Source organism: Lissotriton vulgaris, chromosome 6 (assembly GCF_964263255.1).
Source record: "Lissotriton vulgaris chromosome 6, aLisVul1.2, whole genome shotgun sequence".
Classification (NCBI taxonomy): domain Eukaryota; kingdom Metazoa; phylum Chordata; class Amphibia; order Caudata; family Salamandridae; genus Lissotriton; species Lissotriton vulgaris.
Genome location: NC_141694.1, coordinates 315,209,750 through 315,233,560, shown reverse-complemented (window position 1 = coordinate 315,233,560; position 23,811 = coordinate 315,209,750). Strand labels below are relative to the sequence as shown.

Genomic DNA, 23,811 nt, shown 5'->3' with positions numbered 1-23,811 from the left:
TTCTGCCACCATTCTGGTTATCGCTTCTCGGCCTTTTGGCTAAGATCAAGTGTAGTACCACTTGCCTCCCCTAGGGGAGGGCGGTCAGTTGGGATGTTTTCATTGAACTTCGTGGGTCAATGATATTCCCAACACGGTGAAATGAGATTCGGAACGGAATCTGACGGAATCGTGACGAAATATGACAGAAATGTCATAATGCATATGACAGCAATGTCATAACGTTTTTAGTAGCCTGGCATGCTGGACTGTCGGGCAGGAACCCCAGTGGGGACTGACTGGCAGGCCGGCTGAATGGTGATTTTTTACGTAGGTCAGCAGGCGAGACTGGGCTGCTGTGCCAACCGGCTTGGGCTGACACCCGGGCTGATGACCTTGGATGGAACGACAGGGCCGAACGGCATGGCTGGAAGGCTAAGTCGCCCCCCTGTCCAGGCGAACCCTCCTAGGTCCGACCGGCACAAGGCCAACCAGCTAATGGCTGTCTGCGGATTGGTTCCCCGCTTTCAGCTGGGCTGGTTGGCTGCTGGGTGGAGGTAGTAGCAGGACAGACCGGGGTTGGCTGAAAAGATAAGCCATGCCTAGTACCCCCTGGGCAAGTAGGCCAGGCGAGACGGCTCGGGTGAAGGGCGAGGCCGGCGGGTGTGGCAGACTGGCCAGACCTGCTGACTGAGGGTGTGACGGGTAGGACAAAAAAAAAAATCTGTTCTTATCAGTTTAATATCTGATACGTCCTCTATCTGGGGACCATATATTAAATTGATTTTTGGAACAGGGAGATGGAATAGGAGCTTGCTCTGTCCACTCCACGCATCAACCTGGTATTGCAGTACCTCCAGGAATGGTGCACTTCCCCACCCGGGGAAAACAATGCTGTTGAAAAATAGACGAGAAAACGAAAGTAGCGCTTCACTACCAAACCCTGTAAAGTGGCGCTATTGTGTTTGCCTGTGAATAAAAGCAAAGTGGTCACTGTGTCTTGCCTTAATTATGTATGTATTTTACTTAATTGCCACTTTGCGGCCACCCGGCCGTGCGTTATTTATTTATTTATTTTTCAACTTATTTTCTTTGTTTTTTTTCCCCTTCTCCATCCAGACGCTGCACTTTGAAAAGAGACAAACGTGGGAAAAAGACTGTTTTTGCAGCAGCAGAGTTTCATTGGTTTTTGGATCCATTTCACTGGGGAACGAATGGAGGAAGGTTCTCAGCAAGTCACAAGGATGGATGGAGGGAGGGAGGGAGGGAGGGAGGGAGGGAGGGAGGGAGGGAAGCAGGCAGGCAGGCAGGCATGCCGAGAAGTGGGCACTGCCCTTGGCTTCTCTGAGCAAGAAGAAAAATACAGAGTCCTTTTCCTTCTCTGCCCGCCCCGCCCGTCCCCGAACGGCCACGAACGGCCAAGCCTTATCTATAGGCCTCAGGCTGCAGGGGAGCAGTGTCCCAGGCAAGCGAGGGCGAGGGTCCGGCCACTTCCGGTCAGGGAGCTGTCCAGGGCTTCCTGGCCTGATTCCCAGCATCCCCTGGCTGCCAGGCTTTCCGGCCAGCCGGCTGGAAGCAGTGCGCAGGAAGGGGAGGGGCATGCAAATACTAGAAAGAGGACAACGTGGGTATGCAAAGTGACGCCTAATGAGGCGACAGCCGAGGAGGACTCTGGGAGCCGGGGGAAAGCCTGAGGCCGGGGCCTCCTTTCCACCGGCACATGCTGAGCTCTTGCCGGGAGTCAGAAAAAGAGGCGAAAGGGCGACCAGCGACGGTGAGAGGGAAGACCCCGGTCCGGGTGACCAAGGTAGATTTCTTCGGGAGGCGTTAATTCTGCCACCATTCTGGTTATCGCTTCTCGGCCTTTTGGCTAAGATCAAGTGTAGTATCTGTTCTTATCAGTTTAATATCTGATACGTCCTCTATCTGGGGACCATATATTAAATTGATTTTTGGAACAGGGAGATGGAATAGGAGCTTGCTCTGTCCACTCCACGCATCAACCTGGTATTGCAGTACCTCCAGGAATGGTGCACTTCCCCACCCGGGGAAAACAATGCTGTTGAAAAATAGACGAGAAAACGAAAGTAGCGCTTCACTACCAAACCCTGTAAAGTGGCGCTATTGTGTTTGCCTGTGAATAAAAGCAAAGTGGTCACTGTGTCTTGCCTTAATTATGTATGTATTTTACTTAATTGCCACTTTGCGGCCACCCGGCCGTGCGTTATTTATTTATTTATTTTTCAACTTATTTTCTTTGTTTTTTTTCCCCTTCTCCATCCAGACGCTGCACTTTGAAAAGAGACAAACGTGGGAAAAAGACTGTTTTTGCAGCAGCAGAGTTTCATTGGTTTTTGGATCCATTTCACTGGGGAACGAATGGAGGAAGGTTCTCAGCAAGTCACAAGGATGGATGGATGGAGGGAGGGAGGGAGGGAGGGAGGGAGGGAGGGAGGGAGGGAGGGAGGGAAGCAGGCAGGCAGGCAGGCATGCCGAGAAGTGGGCACTGCCCTTGGCTTCTCTGAGCAAGAAGAAAAATACAGAGTCCTTTTCCTTCTCTGCCCGCCCCGCCCGTCCCCGAACGGCCACGAACGGCCAAGCCTTATCTATAGGCCTCAGGCTGCAGGGGAGCAGTGTCCCAGGCAAGCGAGGGCGAGGGTCCGGCCACTTCCGGTCAGGGAGCTGTCCAGGGCTTCCTGGCCTGATTCCCAGCATCCCCTGGCTGCCAGGCTTTCCGGCCAGCCGGCTGGAAGCAGTGCGCAGGAAGGGGAGGGGCATGCAAATACTAGAAAGAGGACAACGTGGGTATGCAAAGTGACGCCTAATGAGGCGACAGCCGAGGAGGACTCTGGGAGCCGGGGGAAAGCCTGAGGCCGGGGCCTCCTTTCCACCGGCACATGCTGAGCTCTTGCCGGGAGTCAGAAAAAGAGGCGAAAGGGCGACCAGCGACGGTGAGAGGGAAGACCCCGGTCCGGGTGACCAAGGTAGATTTCTTCGGGAGGCGTTAATTCTGCCACCATTCTGGTTATCGCTTCTCGGCCTTTTGGCTAAGATCAAGTGTAGTACCACTTGCCTCCCCTAGGGGAGGGCGGTCAGTTGGGATGTTTTCATTGAACTTCGTGGGTCAATGATATTCCCAACACGGTGAAATGAGATTCGGAACGGAATCTGACGGAATCGTGACGAAATATGACAGAAATGTCATAATGCATATGACAGCAATGTCATAACGTTTTTAGTAGCCTGGCATGCTGGACTGTCGGGCAGGAACCCCAGTGGGGACTGACTGGCAGGCCGGCTGAATGGTGATTTTTTACGTAGGTCAGCAGGCGAGACTGGGCTGCTGTGCCAACCGGCTTGGGCTGACACCCGGGCTGATGACCTTGGATGGAACGACAGGGCCGAACGGCATGGCTGGAAGGCTAAGTCGCCCCCCTGTCCAGGCGAACCCTCCTAGGTCCGACCGGCACAAGGCCAACCAGCTAATGGCTGTCTGCGGATTGGTTCCCCGCTTTCAGCTGGGCTGGTTGGCTGCTGGGTGGAGGTAGTAGCAGGACAGACCGGGGTTGGCTGAAAAGATAAGCCATGCCTAGTACCCCCTGGGCAAGTAGGCCAGGCGAGACGGCTCGGGTGAAGGGCGAGGCCGGCGGGTGTGGCAGACTGGCCAGACCTGCTGACTGAGGGTGTGACGGGTAGGACAAAAAAAAAAATCTGTTCTTATCAGTTTAATATCTGATACGTCCTCTATCTGGGGACCATATATTAAATTGATTTTTGGAACAGGGAGATGGAATAGGAGCTTGCTCTGTCCACTCCACGCATCAACCTGGTATTGCAGTACCTCCAGGAATGGTGCACTTCCCCACCCGGGGAAAACAATGCTGTTGAAAAATAGACGAGAAAACGAAAGTAGCGCTTCACTACCAAACCCTGTAAAGTGGCGCTATTGTGTTTGCCTGTGAATAAAAGCAAAGTGGTCACTGTGTCTTGCCTTAATTATGTATGTATTTTACTTAATTGCCACTTTGCGGCCACCCGGCCGTGCGTTATTTATTTATTTATTTTTCAACTTATTTTCTTTGTTTTTTTTCCCCTTCTCCATCCAGACGCTGCACTTTGAAAAGAGACAAACGTGGGAAAAAGACTGTTTTTGCAGCAGCAGAGTTTCATTGGTTTTTGGATCCATTTCACTGGGGAACGAATGGAGGAAGGTTCTCAGCAAGTCACAAGGATGGATGGATGGAGGGAGGGAGGGAGGGAGGGAGGGAGGGAGGGAGGGAGGGAGGGAGGGAAGCAGGCAGGCAGGCAGGCATGCCGAGAAGTGGGCACTGCCCTTGGCTTCTCTGAGCAAGAAGAAAAATACAGAGTCCTTTTCCTTCTCTGCCCGCCCCGCCCGTCCCCGAACGGCCACGAACGGCCAAGCCTTATCTATAGGCCTCAGGCTGCAGGGGAGCAGTGTCCCAGGCAAGCGAGGGCGAGGGTCCGGCCACTTCCGGTCAGGGAGCTGTCCAGGGCTTCCTGGCCTGATTCCCAGCATCCCCTGGCTGCCAGGCTTTCCGGCCAGCCGGCTGGAAGCAGTGCGCAGGAAGGGGAGGGGCATGCAAATACTAGAAAGAGGACAACGTGGGTATGCAAAGTGACGCCTAATGAGGCGACAGCCGAGGAGGACTCTGGGAGCCGGGGGAAAGCCTGAGGCCGGGGCCTCCTTTCCACCGGCACATGCTGAGCTCTTGCCGGGAGTCAGAAAAAGAGGCGAAAGGGCGACCAGCGACGGTGAGAGGGAAGACCCCGGTCCGGGTGACCAAGGTAGATTTCTTCGGGAGGCGTTAATTCTGCCACCATTCTGGTTATCGCTTCTCGGCCTTTTGGCTAAGATCAAGTGTAGTATCTGTTCTTATCAGTTTAATATCTGATACGTCCTCTATCTGGGGACCATATATTAAATTGATTTTTGGAACAGGGAGATGGAATAGGAGCTTGCTCTGTCCACTCCACGCATCAACCTGGTATTGCAGTACCTCCAGGAATGGTGCACTTCCCCACCCGGGGAAAACAATGCTGTTGAAAAATAGACGAGAAAACGAAAGTAGCGCTTCACTACCAAACCCTGTAAAGTGGCGCTATTGTGTTTGCCTGTGAATAAAAGCAAAGTGGTCACTGTGTCTTGCCTTAATTATGTATGTATTTTACTTAATTGCCACTTTGCGGCCACCCGGCCGTGCGTTATTTATTTATTTATTTTTCAACTTATTTTCTTTGTTTTTTTTCCCCTTCTCCATCCAGACGCTGCACTTTGAAAAGAGACAAACGTGGGAAAAAGACTGTTTTTGCAGCAGCAGAGTTTCATTGGTTTTTGGATCCATTTCACTGGGGAACGAATGGAGGAAGGTTCTCAGCAAGTCACAAGGATGGATGGATGGAGGGAGGGAGGGAGGGAGGGAGGGAGGGAGGGAGGGAGGGAGGGAGGGAGGGAAGCAGGCAGGCAGGCAGGCATGCCGAGAAGTGGGCACTGCCCTTGGCTTCTCTGAGCAAGAAGAAAAATACAGAGTCCTTTTCCTTCTCTGCCCGCCCCGCCCGTCCCCGAACGGCCACGAACGGCCAAGCCTTATCTATAGGCCTCAGGCTGCAGGGGAGCAGTGTCCCAGGCAAGCGAGGGCGAGGGTCCGGCCACTTCCGGTCAGGGAGCTGTCCAGGGCTTCCTGGCCTGATTCCCAGCATCCCCTGGCTGCCAGGCTTTCCGGCCAGCCGGCTGGAAGCAGTGCGCAGGAAGGGGAGGGGCATGCAAATACTAGAAAGAGGACAACGTGGGTATGCAAAGTGACGCCTAATGAGGCGACAGCCGAGGAGGACTCTGGGAGCCGGGGGAAAGCCTGAGGCCGGGGCCTCCTTTCCACCGGCACATGCTGAGCTCTTGCCGGGAGTCAGAAAAAGAGGCGAAAGGGCGACCAGCGACGGTGAGAGGGAAGACCCCGGTCCGGGTGACCAAGGTAGATTTCTTCGGGAGGCGTTAATTCTGCCACCAAGCCACTACTCTCCACGCTAAGAAAAGACAAGATAATAAAAGGAGTCTTCGTACCCGGGGCAAAAGGAAAGATGGCTAAATGCATTGCATATATGGACGACGTGACAGTGCTATGCCCAGACCCCTCTTCAGCTAAGAGAGTCCTGCTACACTCCAAAACATTTGCGCATGCGTCAGGTCTATCCCTAAACATAGACAAGAGTACCTGCCTCATTATTGGGAAATGGGATAACTTGGCAAAGCTTGATGTCAAGACAACCAGAAGACCAACCAAAATCTTAGGGATCCTGTTTTCTGAGGATACAGAAGGCCAGGTCAACTGGCCCCCAGTCCAGCAAAAAATCAACCAAAAGCTGGGCCTATGGAAAACAAGATCACTGTCCATGACGGGGAAAGTCATGGTGACTAAGGCAGTGATACTCCCACTCATCTTGTACTCGGCCATGATTTTTCCTCCATGCAAAGAGACTTTGAGACTTTTACAAAAAAGTTTATTCACCTTCTTATGGAACTCAAAAATGGAGAAAGTGAAAAGAACTATAATGTACAAACACACAGAAAGTGGGGGGAAAAATGTACCTAACCTATACATGTATATCTTTTTGAATTACTTCTGTCATTGTTTTACTGCAATAAGGGAAATGAGAAACCTGGCGGGTCACTACATAAGATATGGAGCAGGAGACATTTTCTACAAATTCCAACTCATACCCAGAGACAATAGGATGCCTGTTGCATTCTTCCCACACAAACTCTACGCCGTACTCCAGCCCTTCTTACAGATGCTGAAGGAACTGGAAATAGAACCAGAGGACATGGCCAACAGACTAACCCTGAAGAAGCAATTGGTGACACTGGAGAAACTGGAAATGGTTAACAACTTGTCAGAAGACCTCTCTAAGAAAGTATGGGAAAAAGTTAACCACCCAGACATCACGAACACTCAAAAAGACATTGCATGGTTAGCCGTCAACAACGCCTTGCCAGTCAAAACCTTCCAGCACAGAAGAGGCCTGGCTAACTCAGCAAAGTGCCCCAGAACAGACTGCCCTGGGGATGAATCCATCGTCCATTTTTTTTGGAACTGTGTCTTTGCAAATGTTTTTTGGTCAAAAATAAGTAAATTAATCAAAGGGATCACAAACCAAGACCCTGTTACATATGAAATTATCTTGTATGGCCTAGGGTCTTCAGTGTCAAAAAATAAAGACAGAACCCTATGGAGAATAATATGTGCAGCTAAGGAAAGTCTATGGATAACAAGGAACCTAATTCTGTTCAAACATAAAAACTTAGAGGTAAAAGATACAATACATATCTGTTTAGACAAAATGATGACCTTTTACTTTTCTGATATTAAGCACATGGGTAAACAAAAGGCAGAAGTCACTTGGAAACAAAAGAAATGGGCAGAATGGGTCACTTGAACAAACATTTTAGCTTAAAAAAATGTACCTTGGGAAAAAGTACAAGAAATCTTGATGGAAAACCGTTAGGTCAGTGCCTGCGTGCACCACCTAAACAGGTTAAATGTATACCACCCTATGGGACTGGTTGATATGTAACTGTGCAGCTCTAAAATTATAAATAAAGTATATTTTTACAAAAAAAAAAAATCTGTTCTTATCAGTTTAATATCTGATACGTCCTCTATCTGGGGACCATATATTAAATTGATTTTTGGAACAGGGAGATGGAATAGGAGCTTGCTCTGTCCACTCCACGCATCAACCTGGTATTGCAGTACCTCCAGGAATGGTGCACTTCCCCACCCGGGGAAAACAATGCTGTTGAAAAATAGACGAGAAAACGAAAGTAGCGCTTCACTACCAAACCCTGTAAAGTGGCGCTATTGTGTTTGCCTGTGAATAAAAGCAAAGTGGTCACTGTGTCTTGCCTTAATTATGTATGTATTTTACTTAATTGCCACTTTGCGGCCACCCGGCCGTGCGTTATTTATTTATTTATTTTTCAACTTATTTTCTTTGTTTTTTTTCCCCTTCTCCATCCAGACGCTGCACTTTGAAAAGAGACAAACGTGGGAAAAAGACTGTTTTTGCAGCAGCAGAGTTTCATTGGTTTTTGGATCCATTTCACTGGGGAACGAATGGAGGAAGGTTCTCAGCAAGTCACAAGGATGGATGGAGGGAGGGAGGGAGGGAGGGAGGGAGGGAGGGAGGGAGGGAGGGAGGGAGGGAAGCAGGCAGGCAGGCAGGCATGCCGAGAAGTGGGCACTGCCCTTGGCTTCTCTGAGCAAGAAGAAAAATACAGAGTCCTTTTCCTTCTCTGCCCGCCCCGCCCGTCCCCGAACGGCCACGAACGGCCAAGCCTTATCTATAGGCCTCAGGCTGCAGGGGAGCAGTGTCCCAGGCAAGCGAGGGCGAGGGTCCGGCCACTTCCGGTCAGGGAGCTGTCCAGGGCTTCCTGGCCTGATTCCCAGCATCCCCTGGCTGCCAGGCTTTCCGGCCAGCCGGCTGGAAGCAGTGCGCAGGAAGGGGAGGGGCATGCAAATACTAGAAAGAGGACAACGTGGGTATGCAAAGTGACGCCTAATGAGGCGACAGCCGAGGAGGACTCTGGGAGCCGGGGGAAAGCCTGAGGCCGGGGCCTCCTTTCCACCGGCACATGCTGAGCTCTTGCCGGGAGTCAGAAAAAGAGGCGAAAGGGCGACCAGCGACGGTGAGAGGGAAGACCCCGGTCCGGGTGACCAAGGTAGATTTCTTCGGGAGGCGTTAATTCTGCCACCATTCTGGTTATCGCTTCTCGGCCTTTTGGCTAAGATCAAGTGTAGTACCACTTGCCTCCCCTAGGGGAGGGCGGTCAGTTGGGATGTTTTCATTGGACTTCGTGGGTCAATGATATTCCCAGTAGGTGAAACGAGATTCGGAATCGGAACGGAAGGGGCCGGTACCGGAACGAAATATGACAGAAATGTCATAACGTTTTTAGTAGCCTGGCATGCTGGACTGTCGGGCAGGAACCCCAGTGGGGACTGACTGGCAGGCCGGCTGAATGGTGATTTTTTACGTAGGTCAGCAGGCGAGACTGGGCTGCTGTGCCAACCGGCTTGGGCTGACACCCGGGCTGATGACCTTGGATGGAACGACAGGGCCGAACGGCATGGCTGGAAGGCTAAGTCGCCCCCCTGTCCAGGCGAACCCTCCTAGGTCCGACCGGCACAAGGCCAACCAGCTAATGGCTGTCTGCGGATTGGTTCCCCGCTTTCAGCTGGGCTGGTTGGCTGCTGGGTGGAGGTAGTAGCAGGACAGACCGGGGTTGGCTGAAAAGATAAGCCATGCCTAGTACCCCCTGGGCAAGTAGGCCAGGCGAGACGGCTCGGGTGAAGGGCGAGGCCGGCGGGTGTGGCAGACTGGCCAGACCTGCTAACTGAGGGTGTGACGGGTAGGAAAAAAAAAAAAATCTGTTCTTATCAGTTTAATATCTGATACGTCCTCTATCTGGGGACCATATATTAAATTGATTTTTGGAACAGGGAGATGGAATAGGAGCTTGCTCTGTCCACTCCACGCATCAACCTGGTATTGCAGTACCTCCAGGAATGGTGCACTTCCCCACCCGGGGAAAACAATGCTGTTGAAAAATAGACGAGAAAACGAAAGTAGCGCTTCACTACCAAACCCTGTAAAGTGGCGCTATTGTGTTTGCCTGTGAATAAAAGCAAAGTGGTCACTGTGTCTTGCCTTAATTATGTATGTATTTTACTTAATTGCCACTTTGCGGCCACCCGGCCGTGCGTTATTTATTTATTTATTTTTCAACTTATTTTCTTTGTTTTTTTTCCCCTTCTCCATCCAGACGCTGCACTTTGAAAAGAGACAAACGTGGGAAAAAGACTGTTTTTGCAGCAGCAGAGTTTCATTGGTTTTTGGATCCATTTCACTGGGGAACGAATGGAGGAAGGTTCTCAGCAAGTCACAAGGATGGATGGATGGAGGGAGGGAGGGAGGGAGGGAGGGAGGGAGGGAGGGAGGGAGGGAGGGAAGCAGGCAGGCAGGCAGGCATGCCGAGAAGTGGGCACTGCCCTTGGCTTCTCTGAGCAAGAAGAAAAATACAGAGTCCTTTTCCTTCTCTGCCCGCCCCGCCCGTCCCCGAACGGCCACGAACGGCCAAGCCTTATCTATAGGCCTCAGGCTGCAGGGGAGCAGTGTCCCAGGCAAGCGAGGGCGAGGGTCCGGCCACTTCCGGTCAGGGAGCTGTCCAGGGCTTCCTGGCCTGATTCCCAGCATCCCCTGGCTGCCAGGCTTTCCGGCCAGCCGGCTGGAAGCAGTGCGCAGGAAGGGGAGGGGCATGCAAATACTAGAAAGAGGACAACGTGGGTATGCAAAGTGACGCCTAATGAGGCGACAGCCGAGGAGGACTCTGGGAGCCGGGGGAAAGCCTGAGGCCGGGGCCTCCTTTCCACCGGCACATGCTGAGCTCTTGCCGGGAGTCAGAAAAAGAGGCGAAAGGGCGACCAGCGACGGTGAGAGGGAAGACCCCGGTCCGGGTGACCAAGGTAGATTTCTTCGGGAGGCGTTAATTCTGCCACCATTCTGGTTATCGCTTCTCGGCCTTTTGGCTAAGATCAAGTGTAGTATCTGTTCTTATCAGTTTAATATCTGATACGTCCTCTATCTGGGGACCATATATTAAATTGATTTTTGGAACAGGGAGATGGAATAGGAGCTTGCTCTGTCCACTCCACGCATCAACCTGGTATTGCAGTACCTCCAGGAATGGTGCACTTCCCCACCCGGGGAAAACAATGCTGTTGAAAAATAGACGAGAAAACGAAAGTAGCGCTTCACTACCAAACCCTGTAAAGTGGCGCTATTGTGTTTGCCTGTGAATAAAAGCAAAGTGGTCACTGTGTCTTGCCTTAATTATGTATGTATTTTACTTAATTGCCACTTTGCGGCCACCCGGCCGTGCGTTATTTATTTATTTATTTTTCAACTTATTTTCTTTGTTTTTTTTCCCCTTCTCCATCCAGACGCTGCACTTTGAAAAGAGACAAACGTGGGAAAAAGACTGTTTTTGCAGCAGCAGAGTTTCATTGGTTTTTGGATCCATTTCACTGGGGAACGAATGGAGGAAGGTTCTCAGCAAGTCACAAGGATGGATGGAGGGAGGGAGGGAGGGAGGGAGGGAGGGAGGGAGGGAGGGAGGGAGGGAGGGAAGCAGGCAGGCAGGCAGGCATGCCGAGAAGTGGGCACTGCCCTTGGCTTCTCTGAGCAAGAAGAAAAATACAGAGTCCTTTTCCTTCTCTGCCCGCCCCGCCCGTCCCCGAACGGCCACGAACGGCCAAGCCTTATCTATAGGCCTCAGGCTGCAGGGGAGCAGTGTCCCAGGCAAGCGAGGGCGAGGGTCCGGCCACTTCCGGTCAGGGAGCTGTCCAGGGCTTCCTGGCCTGATTCCCAGCATCCCCTGGCTGCCAGGCTTTCCGGCCAGCCGGCTGGAAGCAGTGCGCAGGAAGGGGAGGGGCATGCAAATACTAGAAAGAGGACAACGTGGGTATGCAAAGTGACGCCTAATGAGGCGACAGCCGAGGAGGACTCTGGGAGCCGGGGGAAAGCCTGAGGCCGGGGCCTCCTTTCCACCGGCACATGCTGAGCTCTTGCCGGGAGTCAGAAAAAGAGGCGAAAGGGCGACCAGCGACGGTGAGAGGGAAGACCCCGGTCCGGGTGACCAAGGTAGATTTCTTCGGGAGGCGTTAATTCTGCCACCATTCTGGTTATCGCTTCTCGGCCTTTTGGCTAAGATCAAGTGTAGTATCTGTTCTTATCAGTTTAATATCTGATACGTCCTCTATCTGGGGACCATATATTAAATTGATTTTTGGAACAGGGAGATGGAATAGGAGCTTGCTCTGTCCACTCCACGCATCAACCTGGTATTGCAGTACCTCCAGGAATGGTGCACTTCCCCACCCGGGGAAAACAATGCTGTTGAAAAATAGACGAGAAAACGAAAGTAGCGCTTCACTACCAAACCCTGTAAAGTGGCGCTATTGTGTTTGCCTGTGAATAAAAGCAAAGTGGTCACTGTGTCTTGCCTTAATTATGTATGTATTTTACTTAATTGCCACTTTGCGGCCACCCGGCCGTGCGTTATTTATTTATTTATTTTTCAACTTATTTTCTTTGTTTTTTTTCCCCTTCTCCATCCAGACGCTGCACTTTGAAAAGAGACAAACGTGGGAAAAAGACTGTTTTTGCAGCAGCAGAGTTTCATTGGTTTTTGGATCCATTTCACTGGGGAACGAATGGAGGAAGGTTCTCAGCAAGTCACAAGGATGGATGGATGGAGGGAGGGAGGGAGGGAGGGAGGGAGGGAGGGAGGGAGGGAGGGAGGGAAGCAGGCAGGCAGGCAGGCATGCCGAGAAGTGGGCACTGCCCTTGGCTTCTCTGAGCAAGAAGAAAAATACAGAGTCCTTTTCCTTCTCTGCCCGCCCCGCCCGTCCCCGAACGGCCACGAACGGCCAAGCCTTATCTATAGGCCTCAGGCTGCAGGGGAGCAGTGTCCCAGGCAAGCGAGGGCGAGGGTCCGGCCACTTCCGGTCAGGGAGCTGTCCAGGGCTTCCTGGCCTGATTCCCAGCATCCCCTGGCTGCCAGGCTTTCCGGCCAGCCGGCTGGAAGCAGTGCGCAGGAAGGGGAGGGGCATGCAAATACTAGAAAGAGGACAACGTGGGTATGCAAAGTGACGCCTAATGAGGCGACAGCCGAGGAGGACTCTGGGAGCCGGGGGAAAGCCTGAGGCCGGGGCCTCCTTTCCACCGGCACATGCTGAGCTCTTGCCGGGAGTCAGAAAAAGAGGCGAAAGGGCGACCAGCGACGGTGAGAGGGAAGACCCCGGTCCGGGTGACCAAGGTAGATTTCTTCGGGAGGCGTTAATTCTGCCACCATTCTGGTTATCGCTTCTCGGCCTTTTGGCTAAGATCAAGTGTAGTATCTGTTCTTATCAGTTTAATATCTGATACGTCCTCTATCTGGGGACCATATATTAAATTGATTTTTGGAACAGGGAGATGGAATAGGAGCTTGCTCTGTCCACTCCACGCATCAACCTGGTATTGCAGTACCTCCAGGAATGGTGCACTTCCCCACCCGGGGAAAACAATGCTGTTGAAAAATAGACGAGAAAACGAAAGTAGCGCTTCACTACCAAACCCTGTAAAGTGGCGCTATTGTGTTTGCCTGTGAATAAAAGCAAAGTGGTCACTGTGTCTTGCCTTAATTATGTATGTATTTTACTTAATTGCCACTTTGCGGCCACCCGGCCGTGCGTTATTTATTTATTTATTTTTCAACTTATTTTCTTTGTTTTTTTTCCCCTTCTCCATCCAGACGCTGCACTTTGAAAAGAGACAAACGTGGGAAAAAGACTGTTTTTGCAGCAGCAGAGTTTCATTGGTTTTTGGATCCATTTCACTGGGGAACGAATGGAGGAAGGTTCTCAGCAAGTCACAAGGATGGATGGAGGGAGGGAGGGAGGGAGGGAGGGAGGGAGGGAGGGAGGGAGGGAGGGAGGGAAGCAGGCAGGCAGGCAGGCATGCCGAGAAGTGGGCACTGCCCTTGGCTTCTCTGAGCAAGAAGAAAAATACAGAGTCCTTTTCCTTCTCTGCCCGCCCCGCCCGTCCCCGAACGGCCACGAACGGCCAAGCCTTATCTATAGGCCTCAGGCTGCAGGGGAGCAGTGTCCCAGGCAAGCGAGGGCGAGGGTCCGGCCACTTCCGGTCAGGGAGCTGTCCAGGGCTTCCTGGCCTGATTCCCAGCATCCCCTGGCTGCCAGGCTTTCCGGCCAGCCGGCTGGAAGCAGTGCGCAGGAAGGGGAGGGGCATGCAAATACTAGAAAGAGGACAACGTGGGTATGCAAAGTGACGCCTAATGAGGCGACAGCCGAGGAGGACTCTGGGAGCCGGGGGAAAGCCTGAGGCCGGGGCCTCCTTTCCACCGGCACATGCTGAGCTCTTGCCGGGAGTCAGAAAAAGAGGCGAAAGGGCGACCAGCGACGGTGAGAGGGAAGACCCCGGTCCGGGTGACCAAGGTAGATTTCTTCGGGAGGCGTTAATTCTGCCACCATTCTGGTTATCGCTTCTCGGCCTTTTGGCTAAGATCAAGTGTAGTATCTGTTCTTATCAGTTTAATATCTGATACGTCCTCTATCTGGGGACCATATATTAAATTGATTTTTGGAACAGGGAGATGGAATAGGAGCTTGCTCTGTCCACTCCACGCATCAACCTGGTATTGCAGTACCTCCAGGAATGGTGCACTTCCCCACCCGGGGAAAACAATGCTGTTGAAAAATAGACGAGAAAACGAAAGTAGCGCTTCACTACCAAACCCTGTAAAGTGGCGCTATTGTGTTTGCCTGTGAATAAAAGCAAAGTGGTCACTGTGTCTTGCCTTAATTATGTATGTATTTTACTTAATTGCCACTTTGCGGCCACCCGGCCGTGCGTTATTTATTTATTTATTTTTCAACTTATTTTCTTTGTTTTTTTTCCCCTTCTCCATCCAGACGCTGCACTTTGAAAAGAGACAAACGTGGGAAAAAGACTGTTTTTGCAGCAGCAGAGTTTCATTGGTTTTTGGATCCATTTCACTGGGGAACGAATGGAGGAAGGTTCTCAGCAAGTCACAAGGATGGATGGATGGAGGGAGGGAGGGAGGGAGGGAGGGAGGGAGGGAGGGAGGGAGGGAGGGAAGCAGGCAGGCAGGCAGGCATGCCGAGAAGTGGGCACTGCCCTTGGCTTCTCTGAGCAAGAAGAAAAATACAGAGTCCTTTTCCTTCTCTGCCCGCCCCGCCCGTCCCCGAACGGCCACGAACGGCCAAGCCTTATCTATAGGCCTCAGGCTGCAGGGGAGCAGTGTCCCAGGCAAGCGAGGGCGAGGGTCCGGCCACTTCCGGTCAGGGAGCTGTCCAGGGCTTCCTGGCCTGATTCCCAGCATCCCCTGGCTGCCAGGCTTTCCGGCCAGCCGGCTGGAAGCAGTGCGCAGGAAGGGGAGGGGCATGCAAATACTAGAAAGAGGACAACGTGGGTATGCAAAGTGACGCCTAATGAGGCGACAGCCGAGGAGGACTCTGGGAGCCGGGGGAAAGCCTGAGGCCGGGGCCTCCTTTCCACCGGCACATGCTGAGCTCTTGCCGGGAGTCAGAAAAAGAGGCGAAAGGGCGACCAGCGACGGTGAGAGGGAAGACCCCGGTCCGGGTGACCAAGGTAGATTTCTTCGGGAGGCGTTAATTCTGCCACCATTCTGGTTATCGCTTCTCGGCCTTTTGGCTAAGATCAAGTGTAGTACCACTTGCCTCCCCTAGGGGAGGGCGGTCAGTTGGGATGTTTTCATTGAACTTCGTGGGTCAATGATATTCCCAACACGGTGAAATGAGATTCGGAACGGAATCTGACGGAATCGTGACGAAATATGACAGAAATGTCATAATGCATATGACAGCAATGTCATAACGTTTTTAGTAGCCTGGCATGCTGGACTGTCGGGCAGGAACCCCAGTGGGGACTGACTGGCAGGCCGGCTGAATGGTGATTTTTTACGTAGGTCAGCAGGCGAGACTGGGCTGCTGTGCCAACCGGCTTGGGCTGACACCCGGGCTGATGACCTTGGATGGAACGACAGGGCCGAACGGCATGGCTGGAAGGCTAAGTCGCCCCCCTGTCCAGGCGAACCCTCCTAGGTCCGACCGGCACAAGGCCAACCAGCTAATGGCTGTCTGCGGATTGGTTCCCCGCTTTCAGCTGGGCTGGTTGGCTGCTGGGTGGAGGTAGTAGCAGGACAGACCGGGGTTGGCTGAAAAGATAAGCCATGCCTAGTACCCCCTGGGCAAGTAGGCCAGGCGAGACGGCTCGGGTGAAGGGCGAGGCCGGCGGGTGTGGCAGACTGGCCAGACCTGCTGACTGAGGGTGTGACGGGTAGGACAAAAAAAAAAATCTGTTCTTATCAGTTTAATATCTGATACGTCCTCTATCTGGGGACCATATATTAAATTGATTTTTGGAACAGGGAGATGGAATAGGAGCTTGCTCTGTCCACTCCACGCATCAACCTGGTATTGCAGTACCTCCAGGAATGGTGCACTTCCCCACCCGGGGAAAACAATGCTGTTGAAAAATAGACGAGAAAACGAAAGTAGCGCTTCACTACCAAACCCTGTAAAGTGGCGCTATTGTGTTTGCCTGTGAATAAAAGCAAAGTGGTCACTGTGTCTTGCCTTAATTATGTATGTATTTTACTTAATTGCCACTTTGCGGCCACCCGGCCGTGCGTTATTTATTTATTTATTTTTCAACTTATTTTCTTTGTTTTTTTTCCCCTTCTCCATCCAGACGCTGCACTTTGAAAAGAGACAAACGTGGGAAAAAGACTGTTTTTGCAGCAGCAGAGTTTCATTGGTTTTTGGATCCATTTCACTGGGGAACGAATGGAGGAAGGTTCTCAGCAAGTCACAAGGATGGATGGATGGAGGGAGGGAGGGAGGGAGGGAGGGAGGGAGGGAGGGAGGGAGGGAGGGAAGCAGGCAGGCAGGCAGGCATGCCGAGAAGTGGGCACTGCCCTTGGCTTCTCTGAGCAAGAAGAAAAATACAGAGTCCTTTTCCTTCTCTGCCCGCCCCGCCCGTCCCCGAACGGCCACGAACGGCCAAGCCTTATCTATAGGCCTCAGGCTGCAGGGGAGCAGTGTCCCAGGCAAGCGAGGGCGAGGGTCCGGCCACTTCCGGTCAGGGAGCTGTCCAGGGCTTCCTGGCCTGATTCCCAGCATCCCCTGGCTGCCAGGCTTTCCGGCCAGCCGGCTGGAAGCAGTGCGCAGGAAGGGGAGGGGCATGCAAATACTAGAAAGAGGACAACGTGGGTATGCAAAGTGACGCCTAATGAGGCGACAGCCGAGGAGGACTCTGGGAGCCGGGGGAAAGCCTGAGGCCGGGGCCTCCTTTCCACCGGCACATGCTGAGCTCTTGCCGGGAGTCAGAAAAAGAGGCGAAAGGGCGACCAGCGACGGTGAGAGGGAAGACCCCGGTCCGGGTGACCAAGGTAGATTTCTTCGGGAGGCGTTAATTCTGCCACCATTCTGGTTATCGCTTCTCGGCCTTTTGGCTAAGATCAAGTGTAGTATCTGTTCTTATCAGTTTAATATCTGATACGTCCTCTATCTGGGGACCATATATTAAATTGATTTTTGGAACAGGGAGATGGAATAGGAGCTTGCTCTGTCCACTCCACGCATCAACCTGGTATTGCAGTACCTCCAGGAATGGTGCACTTCCCCACCCGGGGAAAACAATGCTGTTGAAAAATAGACGAGAAAACGAAAGTAGCGCTTCACTACCAAACCCTGTAAAGTGGCGCTATTGTGTTTGCCTGTGAATAAAAGCAAAGTGGTCACTGTGTCTTGCCTTAATTATGTATGTATTTTACTTAATTGCCACTTTGCGGCCACCCGGCCGTGCGTTATTTATTTATTTATTTTTCAACTTATTTTCTTTGTTTTTTTTCCCCTTCTCCATCCAGACGCTGCACTTTGAAAAGAGACAAACGTGGGAAAAAGACTGTTTTTGCAGCAGCAGAGTTTCATTGGTTTTTGGATCCATTTCACTGGGGAACGAATGGAGGAAGGTTCTCAGCAAGTCACAAGGATGGATGGATGGAGGGAGGGAGGGAGGGAGGGAGGGAGGGAGGGAGGGAGGGAGGGAGGGAGGGAAGCAGGCAGGCAGGCAGGCATGCCGAGAAGTGGGCACTGCCCTTGGCTTCTCTGAGCAAGAAGAAAAATACAGAGTCCTTTTCCTTCTCTGCCCGCCCCGCCCGTCCCCGAACGGCCACGAACGGCCAAGCCTTATCTATAGGCCTCAGGCTGCAGGGGAGCAGTGTCCCAGGCAAGCGAGGGCGAGGGTCCGGCCACTTCCGGTCAGGGAGCTGTCCAGGGCTTCCTGGCCTGATTCCCAGCATCCCCTGGCTGCCAGGCTTTCCGGCCAGCCGGCTGGAAGCAGTGCGCAGGAAGGGGAGGGGCATGCAAATACTAGAAAGAGGACAACGTGGGTATGCAAAGTGACGCCTAATGAGGCGACAGCCGAGGAGGACTCTGGGAGCCGGGGGAAAGCCTGAGGCCGGGGCCTCCTTTCCACCGGCACATGCTGAGCTCTTGCCGGGAGTCAGAAAAAGAGGCGAAAGGGCGACCAGCGACGGTGAGAGGGAAGACCCCGGTCCGGGTGACCAAGGTAGATTTCTTCGGGAGGCGTTAATTCTGCCACCAAGCCACTACTCTCCACGCTAAGAAAAGACAAGATAATAAAAGGAGTCTTCGTACCCGGGGCAAAAGGAAAGATGGCTAAATGCATTGCATATATGGACGACGTGACAGTGCTATGCCCAGACCCCTCTTCAGCTAAGAGAGTCCTGCTACACTCCAAAACATTTGCGCATGCGTCAGGTCTATCCCTAAACATAGACAAGAGTACCTGCCTCATTATTGGGAAATGGGATAACTTGGCAAAGCTTGATGTCAAGACAACCAGAAGACCAACCAAAATCTTAGGGATCCTGTTTTCTGAGGATACAGAAGGCCAGGTCAACTGGCCCCCAGTCCAGCAAAAAATCAACCAAAAGCTGGGCCTATGGAAAACAAGATCACTGTCCATGACGGGGAAAGTCATGGTGACTAAGGCAGTGATACTCCCACTCATCTTGTACTCGGCCATGATTTTTCCTCCATGCAAAGAGACTTTGAGACTTTTACAAAAAAGTTTATTCACCTTCTTATGGAACTCAAAAATGGAGAAAGTGAAAAGAACTATAATGTACAAACACACAGAAAGTGGGGGGAAAAATGTACCTAACCTATACATGTATATCTTTTTGAATTACTTCTGTCATTGTTTTACTGCAATAAGGGAAATGAGAAACCTGGCGGGTCACTACATAAGATATGGAGCAGGAGACATTTTCTACAAATTCCAACTCATACCCAGAGACAATAGGATGCCTGTTGCATTCTTCCCACACAAACTCTACGCCGTACTCCAGCCCTTCTTACAGATGCTGAAGGAACTGGAAATAGAACCAGAGGACATGGCCAACAGACTAACCCTGAAGAAGCAATTGGTGACACTGGAGAAACTGGAAATGGTTAACAACTTGTCAGAAGACCTCTCTAAGAAAGTATGGGAAAAAGTTAACCACCCAGACATCACGAACACTCAAAAAGACATTGCATGGTTAGCCGTCAACAACGCCTTGCCAGTCAAAACCTTCCAGCACAGAAGAGGCCTGGCTAACTCAGCAAAGTGCCCCAGAACAGACTGCCCTGGGGATGAATCCATCGTCCATTTTTTTTGGAACTGTGTCTTTGCAAATGTTTTTTGGTCAAAAATAAGTAAATTAATCAAAGGGATCACAAACCAAGACCCTGTTACATATGAAATTATCTTGTATGGCCTAGGGTCTTCAGTGTCAAAAAATAAAGACAGAACCCTATGGAGAATAATATGTGCAGCTAAGGAAAGTCTATGGATAACAAGGAACCTAATTCTGTTCAAACATAAAAACTTAGAGGTAAAAGATACAATACATATCTGTTTAGACAAAATGATGACCTTTTACTTTTCTGATATTAAGCACATGGGTAAACAAAAGGCAGAAGTCACTTGGAAACAAAAGAAATGGGCAGAATGGGTCACTTGAACAAACATTTTAGCTTAAAAAAATGTACCTTGGGAAAAAGTACAAGAAATCTTGATGGAAAACCGTTAGGTCAGTGCCTGCGTGCACCACCTAAACAGGTTAAATGTATACCACCCTATGGGACTGGTTGATATGTAACTGTGCAGCTCTAAAATTATAAATAAAGTATATTTTTACAAAAAAAAAAAATCTGTTCTTATCAGTTTAATATCTGATACGTCCTCTATCTGGGGACCATATATTAAATTGATTTTTGGAACAGGGAGATGGAATAGGAGCTTGCTCTGTCCACTCCACGCATCAACCTGGTATTGCAGTACCTCCAGGAATGGTGCACTTCCCCACCCGGGGAAAACAATGCTGTTGAAAAATAGACGAGAAAACGAAAGTAGCGCTTCACTACCAAACCCTGTAAAGTGGCGCTATTGTGTTTGCCTGTGAATAAAAGCAAAGTGGTCACTGTGTCTTGCCTTAATTATGTATGTATTTTACTTAATTGCCACTTTGCGGCCACCCGGCCGTGCGTTATTTATTTATTTATTTTTCAACTTATTTTCTTTGTTTTTTTTCCCCTTCTCCATCCAGACGCTGCACTTTGAAAAGAGACAAACGTGGGAAAAAGACTGTTTTTGCAGCAGCAGAGTTTCATTGGTTTTTGGATCCATTTCACTGGGGAACGAATGGAGGAAGGTTCTCAGCAAGTCACAAGGATGGATGGATGGAGGGAGGGAGGGAGGGAGGGAGGGAGGGAGGGAGGGAGGGAGGGAGGGAAGCAGGCAGGCAGGCAGGCATGCCGAGAAGTGGGCACTGCCCTTGGCTTCTCTGAGCAAGAAGAAAAATACAGAGTCCTTTTCCTTCTCTGCCCGCCCCGCCCGTCCCCGAACGGCCACGAACGGCCAAGCCTTATCTATAGGCCTCAGGCTGCAGGGGAGCAGTGTCCCAGGCAAGCGAGGGCGAGGGTCCGGCCACTTCCGGTCAGGGAGCTGTCCAGGGCTTCCTGGCCTGATTCCCAGCATCCCCTGGCTGCCAGGCTTTCCGGCCAGCCGGCTGGAAGCAGTGCGCAGGAAGGGGAGGGGCATGCAAATACTAGAAAGAGGACAACGTGGGTATGCAAAGTGACGCCTAATGAGGCGACAGCCGAGGAGGACTCTGGGAGCCGGGGGAAAGCCTGAGGCCGGGGCCTCCTTTCCACCGGCACATGCTGAGCTCTTGCCGGGAGTCAGAAAAAGAGGCGAAAGGGCGACCAGCGACGGTGAGAGGGAAGACCCCGGTCCGGGTGACCAAGGTAGATTTCTTCGGGAGGCGTTAATTCTGCCACCATTCTGGTTATCGCTTCTCGGCCTTTTGGCTAAGATCAAGTGTAGTACCACTTGCCTCCCCTAGGGGAGGGCGGTCAGTTGGGATGTTTTCATTGGACTTCGTGGGTCAATGATATTCCCAGTAGGTGAAACGAGATTCGGAATCGGAACGGAAGGGGCCGGTACCGGAACGAAATATGACAGAAATGTCATAACGTTTTTAGTAGCCTGGCATGCTGGACTGTCGGGCAGGAACCCCAGTGGGGACTGACTGGCAGGCCGGCTGAATGGTGATTTTTTACGTAGGTCAGCAGGCGAGACTGGGCTGCTGTGCCAACCGGCTTGGGCTGACACCCGGGCTGATGACCTTGGATGGAACGACAGGGCCGAACGGCATGGCTGGAAGGCTAAGTCGCCCCCCTGTCCAGGCGAACCCTCCTAGGTCCGACCGGCACAAGGCCAACCAGCTAATGGCTGTCTGCGGATTGGTTCCCCGCTTTCAGCTGGGCTGGTTGGCTGCTGGGTGGAGGTAGTAGCAGGACAGACCGGGGTTGGCTGAAAAGATAAGCCATGCCTAGTACCCCCTGGGCAAGTAGGCCAGGCGAGACGGCTCGGGTGAAGGGCGAGGCCGGCGGGTGTGGCAGACTGGCCAGACCTGCTAACTGAGGGTGTGACGGGTAGGAAAAAAAAAAAAATCTGTTCTTATCAGTTTAATATCTGATACGTCCTCTATCTGGGGACCATATATTAAATTGATTTTTGGAACAGGGAGATGGAATAGGAGCTTGCTCTGTCCACTCCACGCATCAACCTGGTATTGCAGTACCTCCAGGAATGGTGCACTTCCCCACCCGGGGAAAACAATGCTGTTGAAAAATAGACGAGAAAACGAAAGTAGCGCTTCACTACCAAACCCTGTAAAGTGGCGCTATTGTGTTTGCCTGTGAATAAAAGCAAAGTGGTCACTGTGTCTTGCCTTAATTATGTATGTATTTTACTTAATTGCCACTTTGCGGCCACCCGGCCGTGCGTTATTTATTTATTTATTTTTCAACTTATTTTCTTTGTTTTTTTTCCCCTTCTCCATCCAGACGCTGCACTTTGAAAAGAGACAAACGTGGGAAAAAGACTGTTTTTGCAGCAGCAGAGTTTCATTGGTTTTTGGATCCATTTCACTGGGGAACGAATGGAGGAAGGTTCTCAGCAAGTCACAAGGATGGATGGATGGAGGGAGGGAGGGAGGGAGGGAGGGAGGGAGGGAGGGAGGGAGGGAGGGAAGCAGGCAGGCAGGCAGGCATGCCGAGAAGTGGGCACTGCCCTTGGCTTCTCTGAGCAAGAAGAAAAATACAGAGTCCTTTTCCTTCTCTGCCCGCCCCGCCCGTCCCCGAACGGCCACGAACGGCCAAGCCTTATCTATAGGCCTCAGGCTGCAGGGGAGCAGTGTCCCAGGCAAGCGAGGGCGAGGGTCCGGCCACTTCCGGTCAGGGAGCTGTCCAGGGCTTCCTGGCCTGATTCCCAGCATCCCCTGGCTGCCAGGCTTTCCGGCCAGCCGGCTGGAAGCAGTGCGCAGGAAGGGGAGGGGCATGCAAATACTAGAAAGAGGACAACGTGGGTATGCAAAGTGACGCCTAATGAGGCGACAGCCGAGGAGGACTCTGGGAGCCGGGGGAAAGCCTGAGGCCGGGGCCTCCTTTCCACCGGCACATGCTGAGCTCTTGCCGGGAGTCAGAAAAAGAGGCGAAAGGGCGACCAGCGACGGTGAGAGGGAAGACCCCGGTCCGGGTGACCAAGGTAGATTTCTTCGGGAGGCGTTAATTCTGCCACCATTCTGGTTATCGCTTCTCGGCCTTTTGGCTAAGATCAAGTGTAGTATCTGTTCTTATCAGTTTAATATCTGATACGTCCTCTATCTGGGGACCATATATTAAATTGATTTTTGGAACAGGGAGATGGAATAGGAGCTTGCTCTGTCCACTCCACGCATCAACCTGGTATTGCAGTACCTCCAGGAATGGTGCACTTCCCCACCCGGGGAAAACAATGCTGTTGAAAAATAGACGAGAAAACGAAAGTAGCGCTTCACTACCAAACCCTGTAAAGTGGCGCTATTGTGTTTGCCTGTGAATAAAAGCAAAGTGGTCACTGTGTCTTGCCTTAATTATGTATGTATTTTACTTAATTGCCACTTTGCGGCCACCCGGCCGTGCGTTATTTATTTATTTATTTTTCAACTTATTTTCTTTGTTTTTTTTCCCCTTCTCCATCCAGACGCTGCACTTTGAAAAGAGACAAACGTGGGAAAAAGACTGTTTTTGCAGCAGCAGAGTTTCATTGGTTTTTGGATCCATTTCACTGGGGAACGAATGGAGGAAGGTTCTCAGCAAGTCACAAGGATGGATGGAGGGAGGGAGGGAGGGAGGGAGGGAGGGAGGGAGGGAGGGAGGGAGGGAGGGAAGCAGGCAGGCAGGCAGGCATGCCGAGAAGTGGGCACTGCCCTTGGCTTCTCTGAGCAAGAAGAAAAATACAGAGTCCTTTTCCTTCTCTGCCCGCCCCGCCCGTCCCCGAACGGCCACGAACGGCCAAGCCTTATCTATAGGCCTCAGGCTGCAGGGGAGCAGTGTCCCAGGCAAGCGAGGGCGAGGGTCCGGCCACTTCCGGTCAGGGAGCTGTCCAGGGCTTCCTGGCCTGATTCCCAGCATCCCCTGGCTGCCAGGCTTTCCGGCCAGCCGGCTGGAAGCAGTGCGCAGGAAGGGGAGGGGCATGCAAATACTAGAAAGAGGACAACGTGGGTATGCAAAGTGACGCCTAATGAGGCGACAGCCG

At 51.9% G+C, this 23,811-nt stretch overlaps 13 non-coding genes and 2 pseudogenes across 13 annotated transcripts; all 15 read left to right on the top strand.

Annotated features, from left to right (window-relative positions):
• Positions 1-658: 658 nt before the first annotated feature.
• On the top strand, positions 659-855 carry LOC147707249 (U2 spliceosomal RNA). The gene has a single exon (XR_015297075.1). It is a non-coding gene; the product is annotated as a U2 spliceosomal RNA (small nuclear RNA).
• A 974-nt stretch (positions 856-1,829) lies between these two features.
• On the top strand, positions 1,830-2,020 carry LOC147707248 (U2 spliceosomal RNA). Its single transcript, XR_015296982.1, has one exon. It is a non-coding gene; the product is annotated as a U2 spliceosomal RNA (small nuclear RNA).
• A 1,625-nt stretch (positions 2,021-3,645) lies between these two features.
• On the top strand, positions 3,646-3,842 carry LOC147707247 (U2 spliceosomal RNA). Its single transcript, XR_015297074.1, has one exon. It is a non-coding gene; the product is annotated as a U2 spliceosomal RNA (small nuclear RNA).
• Positions 3,843-4,828: 986 nt separating this feature from the next.
• On the top strand, positions 4,829-5,019 carry LOC147707246 (U2 spliceosomal RNA). The gene has a single exon (XR_015296980.1). It is a non-coding gene; the product is annotated as a U2 spliceosomal RNA (small nuclear RNA).
• Positions 5,020-7,595: 2,576 nt separating this feature from the next.
• LOC147707245 (U2 spliceosomal RNA) lies at positions 7,596-7,770 on the top strand (annotated as a pseudogene).
• Positions 7,771-9,384: 1,614 nt separating this feature from the next.
• On the top strand, positions 9,385-9,574 carry LOC147707244 (U2 spliceosomal RNA). The gene has a single exon (XR_015297084.1). It is a non-coding gene; the product is annotated as a U2 spliceosomal RNA (small nuclear RNA).
• A 986-nt stretch (positions 9,575-10,560) lies between these two features.
• Positions 10,561-10,751, top strand: LOC147707243 (U2 spliceosomal RNA). The gene has a single exon (XR_015296979.1). It is a non-coding gene; the product is annotated as a U2 spliceosomal RNA (small nuclear RNA).
• A 986-nt stretch (positions 10,752-11,737) lies between these two features.
• LOC147707242 (U2 spliceosomal RNA) lies at positions 11,738-11,928 on the top strand. Its single transcript, XR_015296978.1, has one exon. It is a non-coding gene; the product is annotated as a U2 spliceosomal RNA (small nuclear RNA).
• A 986-nt stretch (positions 11,929-12,914) lies between these two features.
• Positions 12,915-13,105, top strand: LOC147707241 (U2 spliceosomal RNA). Its single transcript, XR_015296977.1, has one exon. It is a non-coding gene; the product is annotated as a U2 spliceosomal RNA (small nuclear RNA).
• A 986-nt stretch (positions 13,106-14,091) lies between these two features.
• LOC147707240 (U2 spliceosomal RNA) lies at positions 14,092-14,282 on the top strand. The gene has a single exon (XR_015296976.1). It is a non-coding gene; the product is annotated as a U2 spliceosomal RNA (small nuclear RNA).
• Positions 14,283-15,907: 1,625 nt separating this feature from the next.
• Positions 15,908-16,104, top strand: LOC147707239 (U2 spliceosomal RNA). The gene has a single exon (XR_015297073.1). It is a non-coding gene; the product is annotated as a U2 spliceosomal RNA (small nuclear RNA).
• A 986-nt stretch (positions 16,105-17,090) lies between these two features.
• LOC147707238 (U2 spliceosomal RNA) lies at positions 17,091-17,281 on the top strand. The gene has a single exon (XR_015296975.1). It is a non-coding gene; the product is annotated as a U2 spliceosomal RNA (small nuclear RNA).
• A 2,576-nt stretch (positions 17,282-19,857) lies between these two features.
• Positions 19,858-20,032, top strand: LOC147707237 (U2 spliceosomal RNA; annotated as a pseudogene).
• A 1,614-nt stretch (positions 20,033-21,646) lies between these two features.
• Positions 21,647-21,836, top strand: LOC147707236 (U2 spliceosomal RNA). Its single transcript, XR_015297083.1, has one exon. It is a non-coding gene; the product is annotated as a U2 spliceosomal RNA (small nuclear RNA).
• A 986-nt stretch (positions 21,837-22,822) lies between these two features.
• On the top strand, positions 22,823-23,013 carry LOC147707235 (U2 spliceosomal RNA). The gene has a single exon (XR_015296974.1). It is a non-coding gene; the product is annotated as a U2 spliceosomal RNA (small nuclear RNA).
• The last annotated feature ends 798 nt before the right edge of the window (positions 23,014-23,811 follow it).